Source organism: Aotus nancymaae, unplaced genomic scaffold, assembly GCF_030222135.1.
Source record: "Aotus nancymaae isolate 86718 unplaced genomic scaffold, 86718_ANA_hifiasm-v0.15.2.pri h1tg000006l, whole genome shotgun sequence".
Lineage (NCBI taxonomy): Eukaryota > Metazoa > Chordata > Mammalia > Primates > Aotidae > Aotus > Aotus nancymaae.
This window is the reverse complement of record NW_026988417.1, coordinates 41435749-41449289: the sequence shown is the minus strand read 5'-3', so window position 1 is coordinate 41449289 and position 13541 is coordinate 41435749. Positions and strand designations below refer to the sequence as shown.

Below are 13541 nucleotides of genomic sequence, written 5' to 3'. Positions count from 1 at the left end.
TACAGACCCTGTAGGCCTGGCACAAAAGGCTCTTTGACGAACTAGGAGGAAAATGCTAGGCCAGCACAAGTTCCCGGAGCACATTTCTGTATTCTAAACTATAGGTGGTCAGCATAAACATTCTCCAATAGTAGGGTACACTTAGAAACCTCAACGCTAAACAAGAAAAGTGGTATTTTAAATTGCAGGGAAGGGTAATCAATTGCTACACAAGAGAGCAAGACCAAGCAAATTTGAAAAACGTGAAACTAGAGAACTGGGGGTTGACTTTGTGGGGAAATCTTCTCCACTGCCAACCTAAGTAGGCAAAATAACATTTGTAACAATGTAATGACACCGTATATCTAAGAGGTTTATTATATTGTTAATGATAATATACAGTAGTAACTAGAGCTTGAGACCCATAAGAGCAGAGGCAGCCCTGCTTCATGTTTTATTTCGAGTGGCTAATACCTGCTACAGGCATGTTTGCAAATGGAAAATACGTTTTTATACACAACATTTAAATGTCACATGTTTTGTGATGGTAGTTATAAACATTAAAATAAACATGGGCTAGAAGCAATTCAGTTCAAATATTTATAATGTTCAAATCACCATTCTCATCCCCAGAAAGATATAAAGAGTATTCCCTACATTGCAGACATTCACAGGGTCACTGGGGAGATACAACTAAATGAAACCTGGAAAACCTGCTTAACCAGCTCGGAGTACAAATATGGTCACACTTTTAATAATTGAATTGCCCCATTTCTGAGTTATCTAAGCCCTTTGTGCAACAGGAGTCTTGGGAAGAGAGGTGTTTATTGAGTTCAAGGAGGATCATTTGTAGTTCACAAGACAAAATTAAAAGAGTTTGATCAGGGCACTGTTAACCTTGGTTTAAATTTTTCATTAATTTTGTTGCTAACCCCCGATGTCACTCAAAAATGTGTCTTTGCTTTTAGTTGGTAAGTCATCCTTGCTGAGTCAGGTTCTTGAAGAGGCTGCAGTGGTAATTCATGCTTGGGCTCCCAAAGTTTCATCTCCTTTAGTTTGCACTCACAAATCCACCATGACAGGATGTCAGATCAGAGCAGTTTCTAGTCCACACTCAAGCTCTATCACAAACAATTGACCTCCACAAATAGGGACAGTAATAATGAGTCTGGGTCGTTAGTCAGGTCTTCCCTTTTCACAGTGAGCTCCCCTTCAGTCCTTCGCAGCTTATGTGACTGGGAACCATGGCAGGATCTTCTCAATCTATCAGAAAAATTATACCATTAAACCTCTGAAAGAAAGAGATGGTTTGTAGTTCTCCTTGAAGAGGTCCCTCACATCCCTTGCTAGTTGTATTCCTAGGTATTTTATTCTCTTTGTAGCAATTGTGAATGGGAGTTGATTTGACTCTCTGTTTGTCTGTTATTGGTGTATAGGAATGTTTGTGATTTTTGCACATTGATTTTGTATCCTGAGACTCTGCTGAAGTTGCTTATCATCTTAAGGAGATTTTGGGCTGAGATGATGGGGTCTTCTAAATATATAATCATGTTATCTGTTGTCTGCAAAAAGAAACAATTTGACTTCCTCTTTTCCTCATTGAATACCCTTTATTTATTTTTGCCTGATTGCTCTGGCCAGAACTTCCAACACTATGTTGAATAGGAGTGGTGACAGAGGGCCCTTGTCTTGTGCCAGCTTTCAAAGAGAATGCTTCCAGTTTTTGCCCATTCAGTATGATATTGGCTGTGGGTTTGTCATAAATACCTTTTATTATTTTGAGATATGTTCCAAATGTGGCACGTATACACCATGGAATACTATGCAGCCATAAAAAAGAATGAGTTCATGTCCTTTGCAGGGAAATGGATGAGGCTGGAAACCATCATTCTCAGCAAACTGACACAAGAACAGAAAACCAAACACCACATGTTCTCACTCATAAGTGGGTGCTGAACAATAAGAACACATGGGCACAGGGAGGGGAACATCACACACCGCGGCCCATTGTGGGGTGAAGGGGCTAAGGGAGGGGTAGCAAGGGGTGGGGGGATTGGGGAGGGATAGCATTAGGTGAAATAGCAAATGTAGATGACAAGGGGATGGATACAGCAAACCACCATGGCATATGTATACCTAAGTAATAATCCTGCATGATCTGCACATGTACCCCAGAACTTAAAGTATAATAAATAAGTAAGAAAGAAAGAGATGGCATCTCCACATGCCTTCTCAGGATATTCCTTGGCCTTGCTGCAAACATGCCTCTTCACCAGGGATTAGTTCTGAATGTTGGGGGGTACTAGAGGGACAGGGATTAGATATGCTTCACATGGCAGGTGCAAATTCACCTTGCAGTTGTACAACTAAGAGAAAATATTTATGTTATTCCCCAGAACTTAAAAAGGAATCTGCAAAAATGGTTATATTCTGCTACCACAAAGACAGATGGCCACTTTATTCCTCTTAAAAGGTAGTGTCTCACCAGACACACTACCTCTTAAATAATTTAGAAGGCAATCTGGGCTATGATAAATGTGCCCACAAATTCAATAGAAGCATAGAGTACCCGGCAATTAAGTTTGACTGAATGGATAAGGAGAGCTTTTAAGAGCCAAAGATATTTGATCTGGGACTTAAAGGGTGGGTTATGAAAACAGAAAGGGAAAGGTGTTTATGGGTAAAACAGCTCAAGGGAAAAGGATGTGTAAATATTTGAAAGTAAAGGTGAGCCATTTACCTGGGTGACAGAGGTTTCATGGGTAGCCAGGAATGAAGAGAGTTGGGAAAAGAAAGTTTGCTGTAGATCTATCTTGTGTGCAGCTTTGAATATCATGTTAATGAGTTTGAACTCTATTCCAAAGACAATGGGAAGCCACCCAAGGATTAAGAGCAGAAGATGTAATGTGTTTGAATCTGTCATTTAGGGAGATAACTGATACCTGGGCAGAGGATGGACAGGTGAGAGGCTGGAACTGTTCTCAGTGTCCAGGGAAGAGAAGGTACAGCCCTGACAGTAGCGGCAGTGGCAACAAACAGAGAAAACTGATTCTGGGTCAGGCGTGGTGGCTCATGCCTATAATCTCAACATTTGAGAGGCTGAGGCGGGCAGATCACCTGAGATCAAGAGTTCAAGACCAGCCTAACCAACATAAACCCCATCTCTAAAAAATATAAATAACAGCCAGGTGTGGTAGCAGGCATCTGTAATCCCAGCTACTGAGGAGGCTGAGGCAGGAGAATCGCTTGAACCTGGAAGACAAAGGTTGCAGCGAGCTGAGATCCCGCCATTGCACAACAGCAAAACTCCGTCTCCAAAAAAAAAAAAAAAAAAAAAAAAAAGATTCTGGTAACATCGTAGGACAGATTAGCAAACACCGGGGAATAGCGGAAGCAGTGCAGAAGGAAAATGATGCTGAGGTTTGTAGCTAGGGAGACTGGATGAAAGCTACACCATTAACCATACCGGGAACCATTAGTGGAGGAGAGAGTTGTAATGATGCTACAAATAATGGGTTTCTTTTGGGCATATTGAGTTTGAAGTGCTTACAGGATATTCATGTGGAGAAGCATTTTCTAAATTCACTTTTTAAAAAAGAGAGAATGCTTTTATCTCTAGGTAATAAATGGTAATAACTGTGCTAGAAGGACATCCAAATACTTTCAACACAATTTCTCATTATAAGCAAATATTCTGCTACAAAAACATTTCTGACACCAATGAAACAGGGTAAGTTAAAAATACATATATGATTTGTGTTTGTGTAATTATATAATGAATAAGACCCTACAAATCAATGCAAAAGAAAAGCATTATTAATAAATAACAGGGATCTACAGTGGCTATTTAGAAAAAAAGAAATATATGGATTTAGAGCCTTCTTGATACAGTATACCAAATTAAGTTAAAGAAAAAATAAAGTAGAAAAAGGAAGGTGGTTATTGATCCAATCTCTGGATCTCAGGATGGAAAACATTTTATACACTTAAAAGCAATGGGAAAGAAATCCCAATATTTATGATTAGTAAATTTGATGACATACACATTTATATCTCTCCTTTAATAAATATTAACTGAATTTAAAAGACTTTAAAAAGTAGTATTGAAATTTATAAGTAGCAAATATGACAGAAAAAATAGTATTTTTATATATAAATATCTGGTACAAATCTTGAAGAAAATCAATAAGAAACAAAACAAAATGGAAAAATCTAAACTCTATAGCATCTAGAGCAAATTATTCAAAGGTTATTGCAGAAACTGCTAATTGTGTCCCAATATTCATCCTCTCCTACTTCTTTGGTAATGGAACCACTGATTTTCAGCTGGGCATATGGTTGTCCAAAATAAAATTTACATTTTGGTCTCCCTTATAGTGCCACATGGCCATACAACTATATTCTGGCCAGTAGGATCTGAGTAGAAGTGTTGTATATCAGCTCCAGGAAGTGTTTCCCCTTAAAAGAAAAGTCAGACCCTTCCTCCTTTCTGCTGAAGTGCACATGTGAGGGGTCCATCTGGAGCAGCTATCTTGGAGTTTGAGTTGGAAGCCATATTACGGAGGCAAAAAGACCTGGTAGAATGAACCTGAGTCCCTCCCGACAGTGGTGTCTCTTTATTAAACTGCCTACTTTTGCGTCCTGTTTATTGACAGAGAAATAAATGTCTGCCTTCTCTAAGCCACTCTTACTTTGGGGCTGTCACTTGCACTTAGATGCTAAACATTACAAACATCAAAATCTTATTGTTCTATGTTCCCAAAATTATCAGAAAGGAATATGGGCAATATAATTACTACTATGAAAAAATTAATACATAATAAAAGGAATTCACAATGGGAATCAGTAGTACAGGCCAGCAACATTCCCAATATCTCAAAAACTTCAGTTTGTTGTTTATCTCCTTTTGTAGTGCCCCAAATTTTAAATCATATGATTTATTATTTATGAAAGCTCCTCAGTTGTAGTCTCTCTGCTGATTCTGTAAGAAAGCAATGAAATTGCCACTTTGTTATTTTATACTGGACACTGGAGAATTAACAGCCTCTGATGTTATAACAGCAAAGTCTTGAATATAGCTACCTTCAAAAATCAGTTGTAAACCTTTACAGTGGCATGACAAATCTGGCAAGATTTGTCGAAGATTTAAAAGTATTGAATATTTCTTTGTAACTAGAAAAAAAAAAATACCCCAACTGCAGATGTGAAAAAATAAGGAGTTTGTCTCCCTCTCTTTGAGTTCCAGAGAGAAATTAGCTTGATTAGAAACCAATTTTAAAAAGGTTACTCTTAGTACACTAACACACTTTCCTCAGGTATATGATGACACTGAAAACTACAGACAATGGTAGAATTTAGGCAGCACCTGTAGGGTGGCAAGCTAAGAGTCAACAAGATGCAAAGGATCATCTGGCTGATGATCTGGTGTGGTAAGGAGGCCTTTGGGGGTAGAGGGGGCAGTGGGTTGGGGAGGGAATAGAACAGGCACAGCTATTGAAGAGTACAAAGGTTTGGGGAGATTGTGGGAACTTGCTTAGCTATAAATGACCTATACCTAGAAATACTGTTGCTCACATCTATACAAGAAAAAAAGTAGTTCAACAGGCATATCTTAAAAAAAATGGAATGACTATTTTCAAAGAATCGCCATCATTTCCCAGTTTTCCCCTTCAGGGATATTAAGACAATTAACGTCAGTGTAATATTTGTTAGAGGTTGCTATTGTTCACAATCATTCTGAGCAGAACAGTAACTGTAATAAAAACCAATATAAAATTGCTTAATTAATGCATAACTTAATTGTTCAATTAATATCTGAGGGACAATGTATTCCCCAGACATACATACTTTAATGGAATAATTTGGGAAAAGTTGAAGAAATAAATTCCTGGGAGCTTTATTTAAAGTAACAGAAGACTTCTTAAGACATTTTGCAAGAGTACTTCTAATACTTTAACATTGAAGTCTGATAAAGAAACAGACTAGTCTAACTGTTGCCTTGCCTTGCTTCCTTTAAAAGGGAATTGCTTTCAAAATCTCTCAGAAAAAAATTAGAAGTAACAGTGAGAATCAGCTATATTAGGAAAGATCAAATAGCCAGCAACAGAAAGAGAAAAAGAAAATAGAAATAAATGCTTCCTTTATGGTTTGTTACTGTTGCTCCTTTTTCAGTCCCTAAACCTTTGTTGGTTAAATTTTTCCTTCAAAAGCCATTGATTATGTTAAGCTGTCCTAATATGATTACAGAGAGTAAAACTAAAGAATAAAAATATTATCAGGTAGATAAAACCTACCATAAAGGATATTTTTAAATGCCTTTATTTTGAAATTCCAATATCATAGGAACTGAAACTCAAAGCAGAAATCCCCCAAACTAAGATTCCATTAAGAATATGCCACTCAACTTGAATACTAAAATATTTCTTTAAACATAAGCTCTGTTTTTCACTGGAAAGGGCTTTGTAAGACCAGTTTCCTCTTCTGGAGGGACCAGGGAAAATAAAAAGTGATCATCAATAATCAGTAACTTTTTTTTTTTTCTCGATGGAGTCTCACTCTGTCACCCAGGCTGGATTGTAGTGGTGCAATCTTGGCTCACTGCAACTTCAGCCTCCTGGGTTCAAGCAATTCTGCTTCAGCCTCCCGAGAAGCTGGGATTACAGGTGTGCACTCACATGCTCAGCTAATTTCTACATTTTTAGTAGAGATGGGGTTTCACCCCTATCTACCAAGAGCACCCCTGTTGGCCAGGCTGCTCTTGAACTCCCTGACCTCAGGTGATCCACTTGCCTCCGCTTCCCAAAATGCTGGGATTACAGGCGTGAGCCACTGCGCCCAGCCAGTACCTGTCATTTTAATAGAGGAATATAGCCTTCACCTGCCACTCGCCACCTCTCTTCCTGAGTCATGTGGGAATAGCACTTAATGGAGAATGTCTCTAAATTGCACCAACATTGTAGATTTGGCTAGGGTTAACAGCCCATGTGTGTTCTTTGCATAAATTATAGAAAGGCCCTCTTTCCTCTGGGCGGAAGCCTCTTGATCCTCAGGAAGCATCTGGTCACAGTGCATGGCTTGGCAATCAGTTTGGCCCCATTTTCTTCTTAGCTAGGAGCCATTGTGCAGGGTACAACCTGTCCAGTAGTTCACAGTGACCCCATTTGCATCTGAAAGATTCAGATGGTTTGCCTCAAATTCTGAAAAATTCAAACTCTGAAACATTTTCTCCACCTAAGTGAGCTGCACAGGACAATTCATTCCCCAGACATACATACTTTAATGGAAGAACCAGGAAAAAGTTGAAGAAATAAATTCTCAGGAGCTTGATTTAAAGTAACAGATTTGTTTTGAAGTGTTTCAGACACACTTCTAATATCCAAACCACTTACTCAACCACAGATTTGGGCTTTTTCTGGGTTTTCCTGGCACTAAGAAGGCATAACTTTCAAGAAAACCAAAAAGGGCACAGCTGAAAAATTGTTACACTCAGCTTCTGTAATTTTTCTTCATCTCCACTTTCTTTTTTTTTTTTTTTGGAGACAGAGTTTCGCTCTTGTTACCCAGGCTGGAGTGCAATGGCGCGATCTCGGCTCACCGCAACCTCCGCCTCCTGGGTTCAGGCAATTCTCCTGCCTCAGCTTCCCGAGTAGCTGGGATTACAGGCATGCGCCACCATGCCCAGCTAATTTTTTGTATTTTAGTAGAGACGGAGTTTCACCATGTTGACTAGGATGGTCTCAATCTCTTGACCTCGTGATCCACCCGCCTCGGCCTCCCAAAGTGCTGGGATTACATCATCTCCACTTTCTAAACAATCCTAAATTACTTTTTCCAGTTTTGTTTGTTTGTTTGTTTTCCTACACACACTTTTAAAATATATATATTGTTAATTTACAAGAGCAAGTCTAAATGATCATGAAGTGACTTTTTTTTATAATTTAGTTTTTAAATGGCATCAAAATAGTAACTAACTACTTTTAATCCCAATTCCTCCACCGTACCACAAAATTTACTTTCTCCCAATTCATTGTGTTTATATTTTGCACATATTCTAAAAGTTTCTTCCAATTGTTGTGATTTGTTTTCTCACTTTTGTTCAATAAACAAAAGAGATCATTTGCATCTAAGTCATTTATTTTCCCTGTAGCATTATTAAACAATATTAGCAATATTAAAACCTGATGATGACTCATATTATCACAGAAAATACATTCATGTACCACCTAATAACACTTCAAAGATGGACCACATAGATTATAATGGAACGGAAAATTTCCTGTCATCTAGTGATGTAGTGATAACACATACATACATACATACATGCAAAAAAATAAAGGAGAGAGGGAAAAAGGGGGAAAATAATGAAAGGCCTTCTTTACAGAAAAATGCCAGATCATAATTGTAGAAGTAACAGATTTAGAAAATCACCATTGAGTGAAAAGTTTTTGGATAACAGAATAGTCCTATGATCTCAAGGCATCATCCCACAGACAAGTTTTTATTTACAAGGGCAGTGGGTAGTTTTATTGTGGTGTCTATTGTACATCACCTAACTAAAGGACCAAACTGTTCAGCATCAGTAATGGCCCAGATATCGTGTGCCTTCTAATGAGATGCAACAGAAGTGCACAAATGGGAAGTAGGACATTCTGTGAGACAACAAGCCCACACTCCAAAAAACGTCAATGGCATGAAAGTAAACAAACAAACAGAGGTGATTAAAATTCCTCAACAGTAAAACATGTTGCATAACTTTCATTAGACCTTGAATTTAAAAAAAAATCTATTTGGGACTTTTTCTTTAATAATTGGGGAAACTTGGCCGGGTGTTGTGGCTCATACTTGTAATCCCAGCACTTTGGGAGGCCAAGGCGAATGGATCATTTTTGGTCGGGAGTTCTAAACTAGCCTGGCCGACATGGTGAAACCCTGCCTCTATTAAAAATACAAAAATGAGCTGGGTGTGGTGGTGGGTGCCTGTAATCCCAGCTACTCAGGAGGCTGAGGCAGGAGGATTGCTTGAGCCCAGGAGGCTAAATTGCAGTGAGCAAAGACCATGCCAATGCACTTTAGCCCAGGCAACAGGCGAGACTCCCTCTCAAAAATTGTTATTATTATCATTATTTTTATTGGGGAAACTTGAATATGCACTGTATATTTGATTATATTGTTGAATCAATGTTAAACTTGTCAAACGTACTAATAATATTGTGATTATGTAAGTGAAAGTTCTTGTTCATAGAGACACGTGCTGAGTTATTCAGAAATCAACTGTTATAATATCTGAAGCTTACTTTCAAATAGTTCAGGAAAATGTGTGTGGGGCATACACAAACATACACCTATATACATATACATAGAGAGAAATAAAGCAAAAGTGACAAAATGGTATCTGGAAACTGGGTAAAGAATTTAATGATGTTTATTAGACAATTTCAATTTTTGTAGCTTTAAAATTTTTTCAAAATAAATCATGGAAGAAAAAGAACTGAAGGGAAATCAAAGAGAAGTGGTTGATCTAGAAGATTTTCCAGATCATTCCATGCAGAAGATGGCTCCTGAAGGAGTTATGAACATGCCACCCCATGATATGCTGCTCCAGCATGTTGACTATTTTCAACTAAAGGTACTTGAGAAAAAAAAAAACAGCAGATGCAAGAAGATCACTCTGGCCTTCATTCTATTTTTTTAAAAGCAGTAAATAAAATTCCCCTGTGAAAAATGTTCTCTCTATACCAGAAGAAAAGCATCATTCTTATCAAGGATAAGAAGCTGAGGCCAAGGGAAATCTTTTATTTTTTTTGAGACAGAGTCTCGCTCTGTTGCCAGGCACCAGGCTGGAGTGCAGTGGCGCAATCTTGGCTCATCTACTTCCCGGGTTCAAGCAATTCTCCTGCCTCAGCCTCCCAAGTAGCTGGGACCACAGGTGCGCACCACCACACCCAGCTAATTTTTGTATTTTTTAGTAGAGACACGGTTTCACCATGGTCTCGATCTCTTGACCTCGTGATCTGCCCGCCTCAGCCTCCAAAAGTGCTGGGATTACAGGCTTGAGCCACCGCGCCCAGCCTGGGAAATCTTTACAAAACAACTAGGTTAAACTGACCCCTACCTTACTAGTTACTTCTCTACCCAGTTAACTGCCCTAGCCCAAGCCCCTCTGCCATACCACATCTCACAATTTACTATTCTTTGTCCAATTCACTATGTAAGTTATAGACTCTAACTGCTTCTTTGAGTCTTCACTTCTTTCACCTAAAACTTGTATTACATAAATATGTATGCTTCTTTCCTGCTAATCTATCTTGTGTCAATTTAATTCTCCAACCCGACTAAGAGAATGGAGGTGGAGTTAATGCCTCCCCTATACGCATATCATTTCAGTGCTACATGAAAAGCAAAATAAACATATATTATCAAATATATGATATGATATAATTATCTCTAGAGAAAATGTTCAAACAGATTAAATAATTAAATGCAGTTGATAGTTAAAATCATCTGTAGCATGGTGTGATAATCTACAGAATCATAGATTCTGGAGCCATGTTGCAATGAATTTTAATCTCAGTTTTGCCAGTTACTAGCTGTGTGATCTTTTCATTAATTTGACATTTCTTGGATTTCTCTTCTGTAAAACAAAGATGATCATGCTTTGTTCATCTTTCTAAAACTAAGATCTGTCATATAGCTGCTCTGACAATTAAATGGTGTAGTGCTGCAGATCAGTGCTTCTCAAACTTTTGTTGCACCACAATCTCCTGGAAGACTTGTCCCCACCCCCAGAGTTTCTAATTCAGTAGGTCTGGGGTAGGGCCTGAGAATTAGCGTTTTCAAGTTCCCAATTGATTCTCTGATGCTGTTGGTCTGGGGATCACACTTTTTAAAATATTGCTATAAATATTCAGATAAAAAATTGTGCACACTCTGACAGTGGCAATACAGAGCTAGAGCTGGCTCACTACCTTACAGAGTGACATTTACTAGCTTGAGTATACTCTTTCACCATTATATTGTCACTTGAACATGTTTTTCGTTAGCTGGAAGATCCTCATCATTCTCATCTCTGCCCTGAGACTGAACAGACATAAATCTCTCATTAGCCAGGAACTGAATACAACATGGAAGTTTCATTGACTTAGCTCCACCACTGTTCCTTTTTTAGAGCAGTGGTCAAATATTTCTAAAATATATGAAAAATAAACTTGGACTGAGAAAGAGAAGCAATTCCACAGAACATAAAATCCCTGTTAATGGTGCATATAAATACTACTCCAGCGGGTAAGTGAGGTCTGTGTCTTATGACTCACTCAGCCTGGGTTGATGAATTTCCATCAGCAGTTTCAAGCCTCTCTAGGTTCCAATCCCATGAGAGTACCTGGCAAGTGTATTTGGAAGTGAATGAGCTCTGGGATCAGTCTGGTACATCAATGCCTGTGTGTAGGAGGTTCAGAGTGAATTACACTCTCTGGTACCTCCATGAGCATCTAGCATAAATCCTAGAGTTTTCTCCAATTCCTAATTTTCATCTATGTTTGCTGCTGGATAAAAAATACAGTCCTAACCCTGAGCCTGGGGACCATTCTAACCCTACTCCCAGGGCATAGCCTCAGGGATGGTCACAGAAATCAAATTCCTTAGTCCTAGATGATGTGGACCAGAAAACTCTTTGGCTTAAACCCCATGTGCTCCAGCTTGGACCCCTCTTTTCATGACAACATCCAGAGCACTTTCAATCTTACTCTATACTCTGACTTAGGTTTTGGGACCTCAACCCTTCCTGGATGTTTATCAGAAGAATAGCATTCCAGACTGTAAATAGCATGAGCTCTGGACACCCAAAGACAAGTTAGAATCTTGGCTTAATTACCAGCTAGGATTGGAGGTCTTTGACCAAATTACTTAAGGTTAGTATTAACATTACTCAGGTTGAGTCTCAGTTTGCTAATCTGTACAGTGTGAATAACATAATTTGATTCATAGCATTAAATGATATAATGCATATGAAAGCAGTGAGCTCAATGTCTACAGCAGGCATGACACGTTATATTTTTTAAAAATCTTAGTAATGGCAAAGATAATAATGACAACTGGCAGAGAGAGAATGAGGAAAACAAAACATGTCTATTGGTGCAGTTGAATCTTTAGCTATTTTCTAGCCAGCTTTTGGTCTGCTTTTATTCCTCTACTTCAAACCCTTGCCATGCCTCATAACCCAGTCAGACTTAAAAAAAAAACAAAAACAAAAACAAAAAACCTTTTCAATGGCTGTTGTAAAGCCTAAGATCTATGAATGGGCATTCCGTTCTTCCCATGGTAGAAAAGACTTTTGTAGAAGTGTAATGGGGACAATTACTCTGCCTTATGGGATTTTGTAATTGTAGAGATGTTCCTGTTTTCTGCAGGGCCATGAGTCTGGAGGTTGGAAACATTGTCTCTAATAAGGCTAGACCACACTGTACTCTATCTTGCAATCTCATGAGATGGGACCCTGAGTGAGAGATAATATGCTGCAGATGAAAGAGCAATGGACTAGATGTTAGGACAGGTGGATTTTACCATGCTCTGTCACCAATAACTAGTAATAGTTGTGTGGTCTTGGACATTATTTAGGAGTTCTTCACTTTCCTCATGTGGAAAATATATACCCTGTAGGCTCTCTTTTAGCTTTCAGAAATTATAGTTGTCTCTATTTTAACTTTGGCCCTGGCTTAGCTTTCCAACCTGGAAGAAAAATCATGATTGACATTGATTTATCAAGTTTATCGTTCAATTCATGAAAGTCTTAACATGAACCAAGTAGCTGGCATCAAGTCTCAGGTCATGATTATGATTGAAGAGATAACAGAAGAAAATAATGCTGTATTGAGGTAGGTGAGTTTTATGGAAGTGTAGTAAAAAATATCAAGGCTATACATTTATTGTATTGACATTTCTGCAGCTCCATTTATGTCTTAAAGAAAATAAATGCTTTTAAACTTCTTTTAAAAAGCTACAATCGAGTAATAAAACAGGTTGCATGGCATGATTTGATTATTAAAGAATGTATATAGAGTTGTGCACACCAAGGTAATAATGGTGTTTACTACATAATGAAAGGTATACATTTCTAAGTTCCTTTTATTTTCTTTGATTGTCAGTATTTTCTAGCTTTCTAACATGTGCACATATTGCTTTTGTAATAATAAACAAAAGACTTTATTCTGAATCCAGCTTCACTCATTGTTTGGCAATCTTTTACAGTTTCTCTGTCTGGGAAATAATTCAGAATACTACTCCTCAAATGTTTTAATGGATTAAAAAAAAGAAAAACAAATTATAGTTCCCTAGCATGTCTTCCAAGCCAAAGACATTTTTTCCCATTAAACTGTCTCCATCTTTTAAAACTCCCTTATTGATTTGCTTTTAGGTTACTATTCTTATTTTTAACTGTTTCTCATCAAGAAGCAGTATGTGCTCAACCTGCCATAAAGCAGGGTTGCAGGTTTCAGAGCTCACATTCACCTGCTTTTTCTGAAATCAGTTATGAAGGTTTTACACAGAGTTCTTCTTAACAGCCTGAG

General features: G+C 38.1%; 1 long non-coding RNA gene across 1 annotated transcript in view; it reads right to left on the bottom strand.

Annotated features, from left to right (window-relative positions):
• Positions 1-202: 202 nt before the first annotated feature.
• Positions 203-13541, bottom strand: part of LOC105732764 (uncharacterized) — a 46292-nt gene continuing 32953 nt past the window's right edge. The window contains exon 3 of the long non-coding RNA XR_001111054.2: positions 203-1242. This is a non-coding gene — a long non-coding RNA (uncharacterized LOC105732764). The remainder of the gene's footprint in view (positions 1243-13541) is intronic.